Below are 20,283 nucleotides of genomic sequence, written 5' to 3'. Positions count from 1 at the left end.
TTCTTTGAGTCTCCTCAGATCAGGACAGGAGAAAGAGAGTACTAGTCTGTATCCTGATGAATCAGGGAGAAAGGATGTGTGAAAAATAAGGAATCATGAGAGGAAGAGATGATTTCAGTTGGAGGGTAACCGAGAAGTGTCCACCTCCCTTGTCCAAGTAGACAAGGGTGTGCAACTTATCACAGAGTTTAGGATCATCATGTTTGAGGTCCTGAGTTCACGTCTCAAAACGCAAACGTAATGAAGCCAGCAAGCAAGCAGAGGAAACTAGATTTCTGGGGTTGCTGGTGAAGAGAAGGGAAGTCTGGTTCCTGCTTCTTGGAGACATTTCCTTTTGTAGCGTTTTGTTATTTCCCCATCACCACCACATGATCGTCTTGGGGGTGGTGAATCCTCTGTGGTTGTTTGATCCCTAAAGCTCTCGCATCCATTTAGTATGCGAGAACAAAGGTAAAGTACAGAAGCAAGTTCTTAAAGGGCTTTATAGTGGAAATAAGTGAGAAGCCACATCTCATTGCTCTCTGGTCCTGTTCTAGCTTTGGGGACACCAAAGCACCAATTCTGACTGGAGATGGCCAGGTGTTTGACAGCACTGAGCCGGTGCTCTGTGTTCTTTCTCATCCTCAATGCCCCAAATTGTCACCCACTGTGCTTAATAGATTTTATATTATTTCTGGATATATTCTTCATTCTTGAGCAGTTACAAAATGCAAACACTTATTTGTACAACAGCATTGTAGATTTTATTTAGAAGATGGTGAAGCAGGAAGCATCTTTTTAATATCTCCCTCCCTCCCTCCCTGTTCCTCCCTCTCTCTGTGTTCTTCTGTATTTTAGAAAGAACTGCTGTGCATGACCGGAGTGTGCTTTTCTTTTTTCTTCAGGTCATGCCCATGAGGCTTTGACGACACTATTACCAACTTTAGTTATTTCACTAAGTCAAATTATAGAAATGATTAGAAGTTCCTCCTCTGTAGACTCTGGCCAAGGCATCTGGGACCTTGTGTTCAGCTTGCTTAGAGCAAGCAGATCCGAGAGACGGCTTCTGTAGCCCTGTCATGCTGTGATTTCTACACTTGCCACAGGCCTTGGAAAGTGACTTGTGTGTCTCAGTCTGGACAGCAGAGGGCGCACTGTCCCTTGTGTGTCTGACCACTGGGTACTGCAAACTCAGTTCTGTAGCTGGAGTTGATGCTCCAGATGATGGGAAAGAGACAGGAGGATGCTGGGAATTCATGTGGTGCAAAGGATATTTCACGGCGCATCTCTAGCTCATTAATACGCAGGTGCTTTAGAGTGTAGGAGCCTTTGATGCTGTGAGAACAACTCCCAAAATTCTCTGAAGAATTTTGTATGAATCTCTTGCCCATCCATCTCTTGTCCATGTATCTACTCCTGGTGTAGAGAGAGTGCACATTTGTTGAGCGCTTAACATAATCAGGAACTCTATGTTTTCAGTTCACTTTGTCTGTCCTCCAGTGATTCTTTGCATGCTATGCTGTCATCCTAATTGTACATAGGAAGGAAGGCACTGGGCTTAGGGGTTAAGGGACACAGATGGTCTTACGCCAGCAGACATTCAAGTTCATGCCAGGTAATTCCCTCACTTGCTTTCCTTCTAGCAAAGGCACATTTCTTCCTCTTTCCTCTCAGTTACGTGTTAATGGTCAGGAGCTGGAGTGCCTGGGTGTGGAGAATTTGTTTGTCTACCTGTGGGATTCTAGGTGGGAGATTTTCCTCTGGCAAGAACTTTTCCTGACTTGTATTTATTGTGGCATATAACCACCCTGGCTTTCACATTTGAAGCCAGGTAACAGCATCCCCTGTCTCTGGGTGTCCTGGTTCATCCTCAGTCAGCACCTTGATGATCTGGGAGAAGTGCTGGATGAAATTCTGCACTGGTCCCCATTCATTCTGATAGAGGAGCTAAATGCTCTGTGCTTCAACATGGATTCTCCCTGGGTGTTGCATTAACTTTTTAATAAAAATATCAGCACTTAGCCTAGACAGTTGAGTGCATGCTTGTTGAATGATTGGTTAAGTAAATTAACACATGCAACAGGAAGGTTATCTGTGTAGGCATGCATATCATTATTATTGGCGTAGTTTTTGTAAATCCTTATTCTTCTGAGAAGTAGGTAGCTGTTTTCAGATTTGCATAAAGACTGTGTAGAAACCAGGAAGAACGTATAGAGTTGGATGAGAGCTAGATGTGTTTGGAATGACCTAAACTGATCTGACCTAGTTTAGATCCTGGGTGGTTTATGTAGCAATGTCAGCTCTCTGAAGTGCTTGACTTTCAGATATGTGCCATTATGTGGGACTTTAAAGCATTTTCTTATGCAGCCAAAATAGTATGTGTGTTTAAGGACATTGAATACTCTGTCCATTTTAACACTATTTCAACCCTCTCTAGTTTGTTACTCAAATCTTATCTGTTCAAATGAGGGGCCAGCCCTAAATCATGAATTACATGTAATTAATGTGTTCTTTAAAATTCATTTAATCTTAAGTAGTTCTTCCCTCACGATACAACTTTGTCCTGGCTTTGTAAGATACCCCAATTTCAGAGTTCATTCAACTCATCCTATATTCTATGTACTTTCTGGAACCCTGCATTAGTTTTAAAGTCTGGATAAGTTAAAAAAAACAATTTTTGCTTTATTAAACTTTTTCATATATTACATACCGACCACAGTTTTTCCTTTCTCCATGCTTCCCAATCCTTCCCAACTTCCCTTTCCCCCAGATCCACTCTTCCTCCATTTCCCTTCAGAAAAGGAGACCTCCCAGGGATGTCAACCAAACATGGCATAACAAGCTACAATAAGACTAGGCACATACCTCACATCAGGGCTAGATAAGGCCACCTAGTGGGGGAAAAGCGTCCCAACAGCGGGCAAAAGAGTCAGCGACGCTTTATTGGTAATTCCCAATTTCAAAGTAAGGGATTGATTTTATAGTCATCTTAAATAGGGACTTTAAAAATAATCTTGTGCATTAATGTATTTTCATTAATTTAATATTTAAATCAACTACAATTTATATTGCCTTTATGTTTTACTTGTTTTATGTTCATATTATTAAAATTTTCACCAGTGGTAGTTTCTTGTAATTTATTTTTATATCCATTAATGCAACTTTACTAATTTTTGAGTAGGATTTGCTTCTTTGACAACAATATTTGTAGGCTAATCTTGTAATTTTTGTCCGAGATGGGACAACTGACTTCACTAACAAGTTCTTGTTTCTCTTATTGAGTCTTCTTTTGAGGGGAATAGTATTCGGCATGAAAATCTTGCCACTTAGAATGTCTATTGGTGGTACAGAGGCAAGGTAACAAACCAATAAACCTTTCGATAGTTTATTAGTTCTTGATTTTGACACTGAAAACTTAGGCCATGAAAATTCAGACAGTAGAGGCTATCTTCACTTTGAAAACCACTGGTATTTATTCAGAACTGCAAAGAGAATAGATCCTAAGTGTTCTCACCAGGAAAAGTACTGAGTATGTAAGGCAATGCTTATATAATTGGGTCAGTTTGCTATTCCATAGTGTGAACACATTTCAAAAGGTGCTGTGCATTATAAGTATATAGAAATAACTACTATGATAGTTACTAGGGAGAATAAAACCAAATGATGTTTAAAGTTTCTTTTATTATTATTTTATGATCCAGGTTGATTGCTTTCTTTGAAATATGTCTTGTCTGTTTTTTTTTTAATGTAGGTTGATCATTTTGGATTTTATAATACAAAAACATCTAGTGGTACCTAGTAGCTGATAGGTACTGGAAGACATACAATGATGTGATACTGTTTGACATGGGCAATGAAGGGGACATTACCTGGTTTTCTAATCGTAGAGTATGTGCGCATTTGTGATTCTTTCCTTAAACTATTGAACTTTTACTATTATGAGTTGGAGATCTGTTTTCTGATATAGACCACTAAACTTATTTATTTACTTTTTTGTGGCACTGGGAATAGAATCCAGGGCCTTGCATGTGTAGCGGGAAATGCTCTACCCACAAGCTGCATCCTAAGGCTCTTCTCATTTTCTACCTTGAGGTGTGGTCTGACTAAGCCACGCAGGCTTGCTTTGGCCTCACTGTAATCCAGGTGGTATATTAATTTGCAACCCTCTTACCTCAGCCCCACAAGTAGCTGGGCTGAGAGGCCTGCACTACCAGGTCACAGTTATAGTTATAAAGCTATTAAATAGAAAATAGAAAGACCAACTCACTCATAGCTCAAAACCTAAGAAATTTACACAAATAGACAACCATACAAAGAATGAGTTTAGATAGTCTGGGTGACTCCATGTTCCGCTAATGGAATTATAAGTCAAAAGAACAAAATTCTATTTTCAGAAAACTGAATTTTTTAAAATATTACACACACACACACACACACACACACACACACACACACACACACACACACTGTAGCTGTCTTCAGACACACCAGAAGAGGGCATCAGATTTCATAACAGATGGTTGTGAGCCACCATGTGGGTTCTGGGATTTGAACTCAGGACCCCGGAAGACAGTCAGTTTTTAACTTAATGCTATCTCTCCAGCTATAGAAAACTGAATTTTAAGATAAAAAAATCTTGATTTATTTCTAAAGGAAGAATCTAAAGGAAGCAGTGTGGAAACAAATTTATACGCTTATAGAGGTTTTTTTTTTTTTTTTTTTTTGTAAGGGACTTAAGACAGGGGGTTAAGACAAGGTCTCTGTACATGGACCTGGCTGTCCTGGAACTCAGTATTTAGAACAGTATGACCTAGGACTCACAGCAATCCACCTGCCTCTGCTTCAGGAATGCTGGAATAAAAGGCATATACCAGCATGCTCAGCACAAAGCACTGTGAATTTTGATTATGGACTTTAGGAGGTCCATATACGGGCAGGACTTATCACAAGCTTTTCAGCGTTGTGCGTTGGAGTCTGTATTACATTAAGCATGTAGTAGGTGCCCAATGTCTATTAAAGGAGGATGAAACGTGAAAGCAAAAAGCAATGTAAATACATGTCCAGAAAATACAGCTCCCCGAGCAACAGAGGAAGGAAGCGAGATGTATTTTAGTTAATCCCTTGTTTCTTCCCCTCTCGTACACCTATAGGCATTAACAAGTAAGACCCTCAGCTTGCTTCCTGCCTAGGGTTTCTGTCACCTTTTTATTGTACTTAAAGTCCATTAATAACATTTAAGTTAGTGAGTGTGGGAAGATGACATTCTTCTTGGAGTGTCAAGCCTGTAAGTAGAAAATATAAAATTTCTGTAAAAATGCAGGCTGAATTTTGGTAAAGTAGAGAATACGATAGTATTTAGAATGGGAGCATCTGTCACCGTGCCTGGTATTCAGGAGTCTTCAGAAAATGCTTCCTCCTCGAGCTCAGTAGAAATTAGAGATGTGAATTCACTTATCGTTCCTGTATTTCCCATGGTGATTTCTCTTCCTCTTTAGAACCATTAAGAGTCTAAATGTGGAAAGTGAAAGAAAGGAGAACCTGGGCATGGGTCAGTGACAAGTGGGCTCCAGGCTCCCTTTCCACAAGATTCCTGCTGCTACTCTGTGAGAAACCGGAACTGCTGTGTCTCTTTTCTCTTCTTTAGATGTGACTTCCCTTTTGTTCAGGAGCCACAGGGTAACTTCTGCCTACCTCCTGCTCTTTAATCTAGCAGACGGTCCATCCTGCCTCCAGCAGACCCTGCTGCTGTATGGGCTCTGCAGCGGGAGTAAAGGCTTGTGGGACAAACTCTGTCCTTAGATTGTGGGGAAGCAGAAAAACAAAGCTTCAGTTCTTACTTTGTTACTTGAATGTTTAAGACTGGGTAAACTTTTAACTCTACACTTTAGTCTTCTTATCTGTCAAATGGGTACAAATAAAAATATTTATTTCCTAGTGTTTTGGAAACTACATACAATCAACCGTGTAGAAATATAGTGTTAATAGATTTTGACACATTACTTGGTCCTCTTTTAAAAGATAAAATTACCCTTGGAATGGATGTAGGCAAAATCATTAATTGCACCACCTTATGGGTTCAGTGAAGCCTGCTCCTGTCAAAGCCCTGAAATCCAATCCATAGAGCCTGTTCCTTCTCTTTTTTTTTTTTTTTTTTGTATTTTTTTATTAACTTGAGTATTTCTTATGTACATTTGGCAAACATCCCTTCCCTCCCCCCTTCCTTATGGGTGTTCCTCCCACCCTCCCCCATTGCCGCCCCTCCCCCGACAGTCTAGTTCACTGGGGGTTCAGTCTTAGCAGGACCCAGGGCTTCTCCCTTCCACTGGTGCTCTTACTAGGATATTCATTGCTACCTATGAGGTCAGAGTCCAGGGTCAGTCCATGTATAGTCTTTAGGTAGTGGCTTAGTCCCTGGAAGCTCTGGTTGCTTGGCATTGTTGTACATATGGAGTCTCAAGCCCTTCAAGCTCTTCCAGTTCATTCTTCTGATTCCTTCAACGGGGTCCTGCTTCTCAGTTCAGTGGTTTGCTGCTGGCATTCGCCTCTGTATTTGCTGTATTCTGGCTGTGTCTCTCAGGTTCGATCTACATCCGGCTCCTGTCGGTCTGCACTTCTTTGCTTCATCCATCTTGTCTAATTGGGTGGCTCTATATGTATGGGCCACATGTGGGGCAGGCTCTGAATGGGTGTTCCTTCAGTCTCTGTTTTAATCTTTGCCTCTCTCTTCCCTGCCAAGGGTATTCTTGTTCCCCTTTTAAAGAAGGAGTGAAGCCTTCACATTTTGATCATCCGTCTTGAGTTTCATTTGTTCTAGGCCACTAGGGTAATTCAAGCATTTGGGCTAATAGCCACTTATCAGTGAGTGCATACCATGTATGTCTTTCTGTGATTGGGTTAGCTCACCAGAATGATATTTTCCAGTTCCAACCATTTGCCTTTAATTTCATAAAGTCGTTGTTTTTGATAGCTGAGTAATATTCCATTGTGTAGATGTACCACATTTTCTGTATCCATTCCTCTGTTGAAGGGCATCTGGGTTCTTTCCAGCTTCTGGCTATTATAAATAAGGCTGCATGTATGAACATAGTGGAGCACGTGTCTTTTTTATATGTTGGGGCATCTTTTGGGTATATGCCCAAGAGAGGTATAGCTGGATCCTCAGGCAGTTCAATGTCCAATTTTCTGAGGAACCTCCAGACTGATTTCCAGAATGGTTGTACCAGTCTGCAACCCCACCAACAATGGAGGAGTGTTCCTCTTTCTCCGCATCCTCGCCAGCATTTGCTGTCACCTGAGTTTTTGATCTTAGCCATTCTCACTGGTGTGAGGTGAAATCTCAGGGTTGTTTTGATTTGCATTTCCCTGATGACTAAAGATGTTGAACATTTCTTTAGGTGTTTCTCAGCCATTCGGCATTCCTCAGCTGTGAATTCTTTGTTTAGCTCTGAACCCCATTTTTAATAGGGTTATTTGTCCTCATGGTCTAACTTTTTGAGTTCTTTGTATATTTTGGATATAAGGCCTCTATCTGTTGTAGGATTGGTAAAGATCTTTTCCCAATCTGTTGGTTGCTGTTTTGTCCTGACCACAGTGTCCTTTGCCTTACAGAAGCTTTGTAGTTTTATGAGATCCCATTTGTCGATTCTTGATCTTAGAGCATAAGCCATTGGTGTTTTGTTCAGGAAATTTTTTCCAGTGCCCATGTGTTCCAGATGCTTCCCTAGTTTTTCTTCTATTAGTTTGAGTGTGTCTGGTTTGATGTGGAGGTCCTTGATCCACTTGGACTTAAGCTTTGTACAGGGTGATAAGCATGGATCGATCTGCATTCTTCTACATGTTGACCTCCAGTTGAACCAGCACCATTTGCTGAAAATGCTATCTTTTTTCCATTGGATGGATTTGGCTCCTTTGTCAAAAAAAAAAAATCAAGTGACCATAGGTGTGTGGGTTCATTTCTGGGTCTTCAATTCTATTCCATTGGTCTATCTGTCTGTCTCTGTACCAATACCATGCAGTTTTTATCACAATTGTTTGTAATACTGCTTGAGTTCAGGGATAGTGATTCCCCAGAAGTCCTTTTTTATTGTTGAGCATAGTTTTAGCTATCCTGGGTTTTTTGTTATTCCAGATGAATTTGCAAATTGTTCTGTCTAACTCTTTGAAGAATTGGATTGGTATTTTGATGGGGATTGCATTGAATCTGTAGATCGCTTTTGGCAGAATGGCCATTTTTACTATATTAATCCTGCCAATCCATGAGCATGGGAGATCTTTCCATCTTCTGAGGTCTTCTTCAATTTCTTTCTTCAGAGTCTTGATGTTCTTGTTGTACAAATCTTTTACTTGCTTGGTTAAAGTCACACCGAGGTACTTTATATTATTTGGGTCTATTATGAAGGGTGTCGTTTCCTAATTTTTTTTCTCGGCTTGTTTTTCTTTGTGTAGAGGAAGGCTACTGATTTATTTGAGTTAATTTTATACCCAGCCACTTTGCTGAAGTTGTTTATCAGCTTTAGTAGTTCTCTGGTGGAACTTTTGGGATCACTTAAATATACTATCATATCATCTGCAAATAGTGATATTTTGACTTCTTCTTTTCCGATCTGTATCCCTTGACCTCCTTTTTGTTGTCTGATTGCTCTGGCTAGAACTTCAAGAACTATATTGAATAAGTAGGGAGAGAGTGGGCAGCCTTGTCTAGTCCCTGATTTTAGTGGGATTGCTTCAAGTTTCTCTCCATTTAGTTTAATGTTAGCCACTGGTTTGTTGTATATGTATTTTTACTATGTTTAGGTATGGGCCTTGGATTCCTATTCTTTCCAGGACTTTTATCATGAAGGGGTGTTGAATTTTGTCAAATGCTTTCTCAGCATCTAATGAAATGATCATGTGGTTTTGTTCTTTCAGTTTGTTTATATAATGGATCACGTTGATGGTTTTCCAGATATTAAACCATCCCTGCATGCCTGGGATGAAGTTTACTTGATCATGGTGGATGATTGTTTTGATGTGCTCTTGATTCGGGTTTGCCAGAATTTTGTTGAGTATTTTTATGGTCGATGTTCATAAGGGAAATTGGTCTGAAGTTCTCTTTCTTTGTTGGGTCTTTGTGTGGTTTAGGTATAAGAGTAATTGTGGCTTCATAGAAGGAGTTCGGTAGTGCTCCATCTGTTTCAATTTTGTGGAATAGTTTGGATAATATTGGTATGAGGTCTTCTTTGAAGGTCTGATAGAATTCTGCACTAAACCCGTCTGGACCTGGGCTCTTTTTGGTTGGGAGACCTTTAATGAATGCTTCTATTTCCTTAGGAGTTATGGGGTTGTTTAACTGGTTTATCTGTTCCTGATTTAACTTCGGTACCTGGTATCTGTCTAGGAAATTGTCCATTTCCTGCAGATTTTCAAGTTTTGTTGAGTATAGGCTTTATAGTAAGATCTGATGATATTTTGAATTTCCTCTGAATCTGTAGTTATGTCTCCCTTTTCATTTCTGATTTTGTTAATTTGGACACACTCTCTGTGTCCTCTCGTTAGTCTGGCTAAGGGTTTATCTATCTTGTTGATTTTCTCAAAGAACCAACTTTTGGTTCTGTTGATTCTTTCTATGGTCCTTTTTGTTTCTACTTGGTTGATTTCGGCTCTGAGTTTGATTATTTCCTGCCTTCTACTCCTCCTGGGTGTATTTGCTTCTTTTTGTTCTAGAGCTTTTAGGTGTGCTGTCAAGCTGCTGACATATGCTCTTTCCTGTTTTTTTCTGCAGGCACTCAGCGCTATGAGTTCTCCTCTTAGCACAGCTTTCATCGTGTCCCATAAGTTTGGGTATGTTGTACCTTCATTTTCATTAAATTCTAAAAGTTTTTAATTTCTTTTTTTTATTTCTTCCTTGACCAGGTTATCATTGAGTAGAGCATTGTTCAATTTCCACGTATATGTGGGCATTCTTCCTTTATTGTTATTGAAGACCAGCTTTAGGGCCGTGGTGGTCCGATAGCACGCATGGGATTATTTCTATCTTTCTGTACCTGTTGAGGCCTGTTTTTGACCAATTATATGGTCAATTTTGGAGAAAGTACCATGAGGAGCTGAGAAGAAGGTATATCCTTTTTGCATTAGGGTAGAACGCTCTATAAATATCCGTTAAGTCCATTTGGCTCATGACTTCTCTTAGTCTGTTCACGCCTCTGTTTAATTTCTGTTTCCATGATCTGTCCATTGATGAGAGTGGGTGTTGAAGTCTCCTACTATTATTGTGTGAGGTGCAATGTGTTTTGAGCTTTAGTAAGGTTTCTTTTTACGTATGTAGGTGCCCTTTGTATTTGGGGCATAGATATTTAGGATTGAGAGTTCATCTTGGTGGATTTTTTCCTTTGATAAATATAAAGTGTCCTTCCTTATCTTTTTTTTTTTTGATGACTTTTTAGTTGAAAAATTGACTTTATTTGATATTAGAATGGCTACTCCAGCTTGTTTCTTCCGACCATTTGCCTGGAAAGTTGTTTTCCAGCCTTTCACTCTGAGGTAGTGTCTGTCTTTGTCTCTGAGGTGTGTTTCCTGTAGGCAGCAGAATGCAGGGTCCTCGTTGCGTATCCAGTTTGTTAATCTATGTCTTTTTATTGGGGAGTTGAGGCCATTGATGTTGAGAGATATTAAGGAATAGTGATTATTGCTTCCTGTTATATTCATACTTGGATGTGTTATGTTTGTGTGCTTTTCTTCTCTTTGTTTTGTTGCCAAAACGATTAGTTTCTTGCCTCTTCTTGGGTATAGCTTGCCTCCTTATGTTGGGCTTTACCATTTATTATCCTTGTAGTGCTGGATTTGTAGAAAGATATTGTGTAAATTTGGTTTTGTCATGGAATATCTTGGTTTCTCCATCTATGTTAATTGAGAGTTTTGCAGGATACAGTAGCCTGGGCTGGCATTTGTGTTCTCTTAGGGTCTGTATGACATCAGTCCAGGATCTTCTGGCCTTCATAGTTTCTGCTAAAAGTCTGTGTGATTCTGATAGGTCTGCCTTTATATGTTACTTGACCTTTTTCCCTTACTGCTTTTTAATATTCTTTTCCTTATTTTGTGCGTTTGGTGTTTTGACTATTATGTGACGGAGGTGTTTCTTTTCTGGTCCAATCTATTTGGAGTTCTGTAGGCTTTTGTATGCCTATGGGTATCTCTTTTTTAGGTTAGGAAGTTTTCTTCTATGATTTTGTTGAAGATATGTACTGGTCCTTTGAGCTGGGAGTCTTCACTCTCTTCTATACCTATTATCCTTAGGTTTGATCTTCTCATTGAGTCCTGGATTTCCTGTATGTTTTGGACCAGTAGCTTTTTCCGCTTTACATTATCTTTGACAGTTGAGTCAATGATTTCTATGGAATCTTCTGCTCCTGAGATTCTCTCTTCCATCTCTTGTATTCTGTTGGTAAAGCTTGTATCTACAGCTCCTTGTCTCTTCTTTTGGTTTTCTATATCCAGGGTTGTTTCCATGTGTTCTTTCTTGATTGCTTCTATTTCCATTTTTAATTCCTTCCACTGTTTGATTGTGTTTTCCTTTAATTCTTTCAGGGATTTTTGTGTCTCCTCTGTATGGGCTTCTACTTGTTTATTTATGTTTTCCTGGAATTCTTTCATGCATTTTTTTGATTCCTCTCTGTAGGCTTCTACTTGTTCTCTAAGGGAGTTCATCATGTCTTTCTTGAAGTTCTCCAGCATCATGATCAAATATGATTTTGAATCTAGATCTTGCTTTTCTGGTGTGTTTGGATATTCCATGTTTGTTTTGATGGGAGAATTGGGCTCCGATGGTGCCATGTAGTCTTGGTTTCTGTTGCTTGGGTTCCTGCGCTTGCCTCTCGCCATCAAATTATCTCTAGTGTTACTTTGTTCTGCTATTTCTGACAGTGGCTAAACTGTCCTATAGGCCTGTGTGTCAGGAGTGCTGTAGACCTGTTTTCCTCTCTTTCAGTCAGTTATGGGGACAGAGTGTTCTGCTTTCGGGCGTGTAGTTTTTTCCTTTCTACAGGTCTTCAGCTGTTCCTGTGGACCTGTGCCTTGAGTTCACCAGGCAGGTCACTTGCAGCAGAAAAGTTGGTCTTACCTGTGGCCCCAGGCTCAAGTTCGCTCGAGGGGTTCTGCCGTTGGGCTCTCTGCAGTGGCAGCGACCAGGAAGATCTGCGCCGCCTCTTCCAGGAGCCTCTGTGCACCAGGGTTCCAGATGGCCTCCGGTGTTTTCCTCTGGAATCAGTAATGTGTGCAGAGAGCAGTCTCTTCTGGTTTCGCAGGCGTGTCTGCCTCTCTGAAGGTTTAGCTCTCCCTCCCACGGGATTTGGGTGCAGAGAACTGTTTACCCGGTCTGTTTCCTTCAGGATCCGGCGGTGTCTCAGGCAGGGCTCCTGCTGCTCCTGGGCCCTCCCCCACAGGAACCCAGAGGCCTTGTACAGTTTCCTCTTGGGTCAGGGATGTGGGCAGGGGTGGGCAGTGTTGGTGGTCTCTTCCGCTCTGCAGCCTCAGGAGTGCCCACCCGACCAGGCAGTAAGGTATCTCTCCCACGGGTTCTGGAAGCAGGCGCTGCTGGCCGGGATCCCTGGTGTGGGACTTCCGTGCAAACACAGGACGTGCCTGGTCCTAGAGGGATTCTGCCTCTGTTGTCCCGATTCCACCAGGCAAGTCACTTGCAGCAGATAAGTTAGTCTTACTTGTGGCCCCGAGGCTCGAGTTCGCTCGCGGGGTTCTGCCCACGGGCTCTGCGCGGTGGCAGCGACCAGGAAGCTGTTCCTTCTCTTAAGACATTGCAGTCTGATCTCTCCTGAGAGACACATCCAGAGCATGTCCAATACAGAGGTCAATGCTAGCAGCAAACCACTGACCTGAGAACAAGACCCCCTTGGTGGGGGGAGGTTAGAGGAAGGATTGAAAGAGGTGAAGGAGCTTGCAACCCCATAAAAACAACAATGCCAACCAACCAGAGCTTCCAGGGACTAAACCACTACAGAAAGTCTATACATGGACTGACCCAGGGTTCCAACTGCATATGTAGCAGAGAATAACATTGTTGGGGCACCAGTGGAAGGGGAAGCCCTTAGTCCTGCCAAGGTTGGACCCCCCAGTGCAGGAGAATATGGGGGAAGCAGTAAGAGGGATGTATGGGAGGAATACCTGTATGGGGGAGGGGAAGGGGAGGGAATGGGGGCGTATAGACAGGAAACTGGGAAGGGGAATAACATTCAAAATGTAAGTAAAGAAATATATCTAATAAAAATTAAAAAAAAAAGACATTGCAGTCTGGTGGTGTAAGGCATTCTTCTGAGTTCCTGCTGCAGTAAGTGCGAGAGTTCTTTGCGGCACTCTGGTGTTGAGGGGAGAGCGACAGCTCTGCTGGGCTGAGATACGCAGGGTAGGGTTATGTGAGCTGGGTGTGGCTGGATCTGGAATATGTGGCAAGAGTGAACATCTCTCTGAAAGAGAAGGTGGGGTCTTAGAAACCACAGGAGTCAGGGTAACGTATCCATTATCCCTGCAGGTAGCTCCTATAATTCCTTATAGATGGGTCACACAACCAAAGCAATTCCAAGTTCCTATGCCTTGTATAGGGAATAGTAGCTTATTAACACCAACAGCATCCATGAGGCTTTTAATCCATGCTAAGCCGACTGACCAATTAATGCTGTCTGCCTAGGGTGCTTTCTTAGGAAGGATTCAGAGGGCACCGTCCAGTCAAAGGGAAAGAGACAGCAAATGGTTAGTGAGGAGCCAGCAGTGTGGAGTAAGAAAGCCCAGTGGCCTTGCTGACTGAGCCTTGGGTCTCAGTGTCCTTGCCTGTTAAATCACAGTGCCCGATTCTTGTTTATTGTGCTAATTAAGTAAATTATTACATGTGCGGTTAGAGCAGTATCTGACACTTTGCAAGCAGTAATTAATAACAGCTGCTGTTAGCTACTGTTGATTTCCCAATCTATAAGATTAAAATTCCAAAGGGGTTTGGTGTGGGTATCAGAAGAAGAGGTGACATCTCTGTGTGTGGACAACCAAAGGCTAGTTTTTACCTTTTGTTTCTTTTTTGAGACAGGCTCATAGTCCTCAGCTCAGCCTGGTCTGGAGTTATTATGTTGTACAGGTTGTACCAGAGTCTGGGTGAGCCTTCTCTCTCTGTCTCTCTCCTGTAGAGGGTACAGATGCTGCCACCATACCTGTGTACAGAACCCGTTTACATTTTTTGCACTTAAGATCGTGTGATGGGATGTTCGAAAGTGGAACAAGGATCACATATCTGTGGAAGACACATAAATTGTGCAATATTTCAGAGAACTCTTCTTGGTCTAGCTTAATATCTAGTTCATATGCTCTGCAAATGTTCAATGTTTTTTCATCCTAGTTTTACTTGTGGATTTGTTAATCCTTTCTAGGGGTTCATGTGAGATGTGGCTGAGAAGCTGAAAGCTTTGCTGGTGTTTGCTGAACATCGATACTACGGGTGTCCTTCCTTTTGGTCGGGCCCCATTTAACATACACAATTTTCTTCAAGGCTGTCCCTTTAGGGAGCATAGGGCAGGGTCTCATGTATCCCAGGGTGTCCCATCTTCACCTTGGAGTGCTAAGATTACTGGTGTGCAGCAGACATCGTACGTGGTTCCACGTGGTTCTGGGATGGAAGTCAGGGCTTCATACTTCATAGGCAACCTCTCTTCCAACAGAGCTATATCCCTACCACTGTTCCTTCCTTCCTTCCTTCCCTCCTCCTTCCCTCCCTCCCTTCCCTCCCTCCCCCTTCCTTCCGTCCTTCCTTCCTTTGTTCTTTCCTTCCTTCCTCCCTCTCTCCCTCCACCTCTCTCTGTCTCTCTCTCTGTCTCTCTCTCTCTCTCTCTCTCTCTCTCTCTCTCTCTCTCTCTCTCTCTCTCTCTCTCTCTCTCTCTCTCTCTCTCTCTCTGTCTCTCTCTCTCTCTCTCTCCCCTCCTTTTTACTGCTATTGAGACGAGAGTAGGATTAACATAGCTCATTCTAGTCATATACTCACGATTCTTCTCTGTTAGTCTCCTAAGTACTGGAATTACAGGTGTGTGCAACTGTCACCTGTCACCAGGGGTTCCTTTGCTCATCTGGGTGGTGCTTATGGGTGGGGTAAGAAGGCTGGTTTCTAGAAGATAATATATTTTCCTTCAGTGTCTGAGAGCAGCGAGTTATGCCAGTAGCCAGGCAGAAGCTATAGCAAGTAGCAACTGCTATTGTGACAGAACCTGGCTGGCTTTGGGTTTTGGTACCCTTAGCTCCATGAGCCACAGTCCCCATGCAGACCTTGGGTACTGGGATCCTTGGATTTTGGCAGCAGTTGGTATAGAAGCTCCCATTCTAGAGTCTAAGGCCATTGGCCTGGGAGACGTGACAGTTGTCTGAATGCTTCAGATGATCCAGTCCTCTAACTCTAGGGTAAAGGGGATGGAGAAGGGGAGGGCACATGCCAATCAGTGTCCCATGTACTCTCTTCTCTCTGGATCCCTGTGGCTTCCTTAGCTCAGGAGCTTCCTCAGCTATGCTGCCAGCTCACAACCTCCTCTCTGCTGTGTTTGTCTGACAGCCTAGAACTCCAAAGTCCTTTCAGGCCACTTCCCCCATTCTGCCTCAGTGTCAACAGATCTTGGAGGTTGGCAATTGTCTTTAGTTTCTTTTTCTTTTTTAAGGTGTGTGTGTGTGTGTGTGTGTGTGTGTGTGTGTGTGTGTGTGTGTGCGTAAGTGGTGAAGAAAAACAGGCTCTGTAATGTAGAATTGGTGACCACCAGGCAAGGAGGAGAGTTACGTTTTCAGGATCAGAGAGACATGGCGGCAATTTTAAAAACTATCTCAGACACACCACAGTAACCATTCTTTTATAACATTATCTTTATTTCAGAAACAAGGTTGTCCTTCAAACCTCATAAACCCACAAAACAAGACCTATGCTTATAAGTTGCAGGCTTCAGAAGGCTACCTGCAAGGGACACTTGGGTGCATGTGTTTTTTCTGCAGGCCAACACTGTATGCTAAGGGACACAGAATATATAATGGCAAGACCACTGCCATGTAGGCAAGCAGACAGAGAACTATGGCTTGACAATTCTCCTTGGTTCTCATCAGAAATCTCTGCACATCTCACTCAGCCAGAGGTTTTACTAAATGCACACTGTAGGGCAAGTGGGCCCTGCCACCAGACAGAAGAACTGGTAAGGTTGAGTGAGCTCAGACCCTGGGAATCTCAGAGACTTGAGATTGGCAGGAGTTAAGCCTCTCCCTACCCATTTCTTTACTTGATCTGTGACACAAAACCATTGACATCCCACTGAGAGGACTATGGACTGTCAGTCAGGTATTGTTAAGAACTGGTGTCCTTCCATGCAAATAGGACATCACTAACATCGAAAACTGAGCCAATAGGAATCAGCTACCCCTAAATCCCACACCACTCTTCAGTGTTTATGAAGTCCCTGTCTGCATGGAGTTAAGCACACAAATTATTTTATTGAGGATCATATGAGGATGTTCTTTCCTGAGCTGTAACACTTGGGGAAGAGTTCTCTCTCCTGAAGCATTCATTGCCGGACCTTGGACCTGTCTGGCTGACAAGGCTCATGCTGCCTCTGCCTCAGACATTGTCATTGCCCTTGCTCAAGGGACCTTGCCTACCTGCCAGGAGCCCAAAACCTCTTCTCTTCTAAGAACAGTAACACTTTCAGCATTCCCGGCATGATCAGATCCCCATGGAACCTATTATCCTTGGCTCTGCTTCACCTATTGGGAGGACACTAAATGGCAATGCACCTCAATTGTTCTGTGTTTGTGACAAAGAAAATGAAGGCAGCATAAAGGTTTAAAATAAAAATTATAAACCACACCAAATAGTTGCTTAAATTTCTTGACAAAATCAGAACTGTGGCACCAGAGTTCATGAGGTAAAAATTCTTAAATAGGTCATGTCTACTGGTGGAAAATTGTGTTTAGAGATGTGCTTGGTATTGTTTTTGTATTGCATTCTTCAGCAGAGAGAGAGAGAGAGAGAGAGAGAGAGAGAGAGAGAGAGAGAGAGAGAGAGAGAACATTCAACACAAAATGTATTATGTTCTACAAACTTAAATCACTTTTTGTGAGTTGCTGAAAGCACCTTTTCTGTCCTTTGAGTGAGGACTTTTTAACTCAATTTTCTGGAAATTGAGTTAAAGGCATACGAGACTCAAGTTCTGTTGTGAACATAAGCTGTGTCTAAGCTTTGATGGTGTGAGCATTTCCACCTGTCTTCACCGTCTCGTTGTAAGCATTTACACTGTTTTCAACCTCCGGGATTCTGAGCATTTGAACTTCCTGACATCAGAACAAGCACTGGCTGATTTTACAGAGTTAATCAGACATTTAAAGAGATCAATTCCAGGAACTGATGATCAATCTGTCATTGCCATTGGGGGCTCTTATGGTGGTTGGCTTGCAGCTTGGTTCAGGATGAAATATTCTCATTTGTTAGTTGGGTAGGTGCATTTACACTGGACACGAGCATGACCATGCTCCAAACAAACTCAGGGATTTGTTCAGAGTAAAAAGCATGTTTCCTGCTGTTATATAGATGTTTCTGGATTCTCGTTAACAGCTGTAGTATTTTCCCAATCATCTCGTTGAGGCTCAGTTTCCATTTTATTTTTCAAAACTATTTTAATGTGTATTTTATTTGCTTTTTTGTAGTTTTTTTTTATTAATTCTTGTCATTTTGTTGTTGGATCTTTTGTAAAATGTGTTTTTGATATTTTCACCCTTCTCTCCCAACTCCTCCCAAATTCATGCCTTCTTCCCTACTTACAAAACGTTATGTTTCCTCTTCTTCCTCTTCCTGCTCTTCCTCCTCCTCCCCCACACCCATCAAGTTCAATTTCTGCTGCCCAAATACTCTTAGATATGTGACTGTCTACTGGAGTGTGGTTGACCTACCGCTGGCCACACTACTGAAAACAACAGGAGTTAATGATAGGACCTCATGCCACATCCCCATCTCTATGCTAGGATTTTATTTTATTTTGCCTATTCTGAGCTTGTTGTGTTAAAACTTGGGTGAGTTATAGTTTCTTCCTTTCCCCTTTCATTTCCCTGACCATTTAGAGTTCTGGCAGCTTCTGCTCCTACTTGAAGAAGAGTTGATTCTCTGTGCTGTGTTTATGAAGATTGTAACTAAAGATTTTAGGAAAATCAGTGTAAAATGTTCAGAGAACATCACCAGATCTTGGGGTGCCATTAACTGACTTTCAAATACAGGTAAGTTTTACCTAAAAGGATGGTTTTCCATATATTTTTTAAAGATTTATTTATTATATATAAGTACACTGTAGCTGTCTCCAGACACACCAGAAGAGGGCATCAGATGGTTGTGAGCCACCATGTGGTTGCTGGGATTTGAACTCAGGACCTCTGGAAGAGCAGTCAGTGCTCTTAACCACCAAGCCATCTCTGCAGCCTGGTTTTCCATTTTTAATTGAATTTCATTTATTCAATACTTTCAGTTAATTAATGAAGTCTTTTAAGTGTATGGGTATTCTGCCTGCATGCATATTCTGGCACCATGTGTGTGTGATGTTCACAGAGGAGGGTATTTGATTCCCTGGAACTGGAGTTACAAATTGTTGTGCAGTACCATGGGAATCGAACCTGTGTCCTCTGAAGAACATCCACTGCCCTTAACTGTTGAGTCATCTTTCCAGCCCTGCCCTCACTTCTGTAAGCACATATTTTATTAAAGCATAATATAAATATTGAAAATAAGAGAAATTAAAATGCATGGGCTGATGAGTTGCGTGATGTAATTATCATCCAGATCAACAGAGAACATTATCAGTCTCTCGGAAAAAAAAAATATATATATATATAAAATATGTGGGTATTTTGCCTAGTATCTTTGTTCATTGTTCTATGTTAGCTGTATCAATTTGTTTTAATTGGTTACTTATTCATTCACATTGTTCTATGGTGTTCTTATTTATTTATTTCAAATTAAATAAATATTAAATATTTTAAATTAAAAAGAAACATAATAAAGAACACTAATTTTGGTAAGTCCCACAACAAAGTCCACTTGTCTGTCATGGAATTATCAAATTTCATTAAAGCATTTTGTTGAATGGTGCAAAAATTCTTGGTGAAGTAGCATAGAAACTTGTATTTTCTGTAATACAAAGTGAAGAAGAAGGAGAGCTCCGTTGAGGCTTCTTTGACTAGTATTTTTCAGGTACCAGTCATGTCATTCTGTCTACAGGAAGTGATCTACCATGGCTTACCAGAGTCTTTCATCTGTGCACCTCCCTAAACTCTGAGGACATCCAAAGTCTGAAAGACTGGGTCTTGGAGACCTGGGTGAACCTGGCCATGGTGAACTACCCACATCTGGCTAAGTTTTTAAGGCCTTTGCCTTCTTGGCCTATCAAGGTAATAGCACAATGTCCTGTCCTCATTTACAAACCACCTTTTGGCTTTTATCAGAAGGAAGACACACTAATGATTAGGGGCTCTGTGGAGCTGGCGGTTCTGGGCTGGTACCCTCTGGTTATGTTGCCTTGGCTATTTTAGCTATCCTTCCTTAGCCTTAGCTCCCTCTTCTGAAAATTGGGGATAGAAAGCATTGATTATTGCATAAGAGCGATGGTTGCTGTTAATAGAATAGTTGCTGTGTACCGAATCCTGGGCTGTACTTTGTTTATGTGGTTTATCCAATTTTGTGATATATGTATCATGCCTAAATGTATGTAACACATGGAAGAAACTTGATAAGTGACCATTTTATCACAGTGTATAGTGTATTCAGTGAGGTGTTAAACATTGTAAATGCTGTTTGCCTGAAGGGTGATCAATATATGCTGAGCAGCAGATTTGGAAAGAGTATCTTGTAGGCATCACTGGGAGGGCGTGGCCCCAAGCTGCCACTCATTCCTCAGCATCCTGGATGAGGGTTACCTCCTTGGACTGCCCCATTTTTGTCCCATATGACTCAGACAAACAGACATCAATAGTTGCAAATCCTTACACTAAGATCCTGAGAACTTATGCTCCTGAGAAGTATAAAGACATTGATTTTTAGGTTCTACAGATGCGTGGACCTTTTGTAAACTTGTTATTTTTATAATTTTAAAGATTCTTTTGCTGTTCACATCATTTATGCTCTGGATTCTTTTTAACTATTCTCCTGTTAAGAATAAGAGTTTTTAAAAGTGGGCTGGAAAGATGGTTCAGTGGTTAAGAGCACTGACTGCTCTTCTAGAGGTCTTGAGTTCAAATCCCAGTAACCACATGGTGGCTCACAACCATCTGTAATGA

General features: G+C 41.6%; 1 pseudogene; it reads left to right on the top strand.

Annotated features, from left to right (window-relative positions):
* Positions 1-19,539, top strand: part of LOC116893206 — a 123,379-nt pseudogene extending 103,840 nt beyond the window's left edge.
* The last annotated feature ends 744 nt before the right edge of the window (positions 19,540-20,283 follow it).

This window comes from Rattus rattus, chromosome 2, assembly GCF_011064425.1.
Source record: "Rattus rattus isolate New Zealand chromosome 2, Rrattus_CSIRO_v1, whole genome shotgun sequence".
NCBI classification, from domain to species: Eukaryota; Metazoa; Chordata; class Mammalia; order Rodentia; family Muridae; genus Rattus; species Rattus rattus.
The sequence above is the reverse complement of the archived record's forward strand: the minus strand, read 5'-3'. Positions and strand labels throughout refer to the sequence as shown.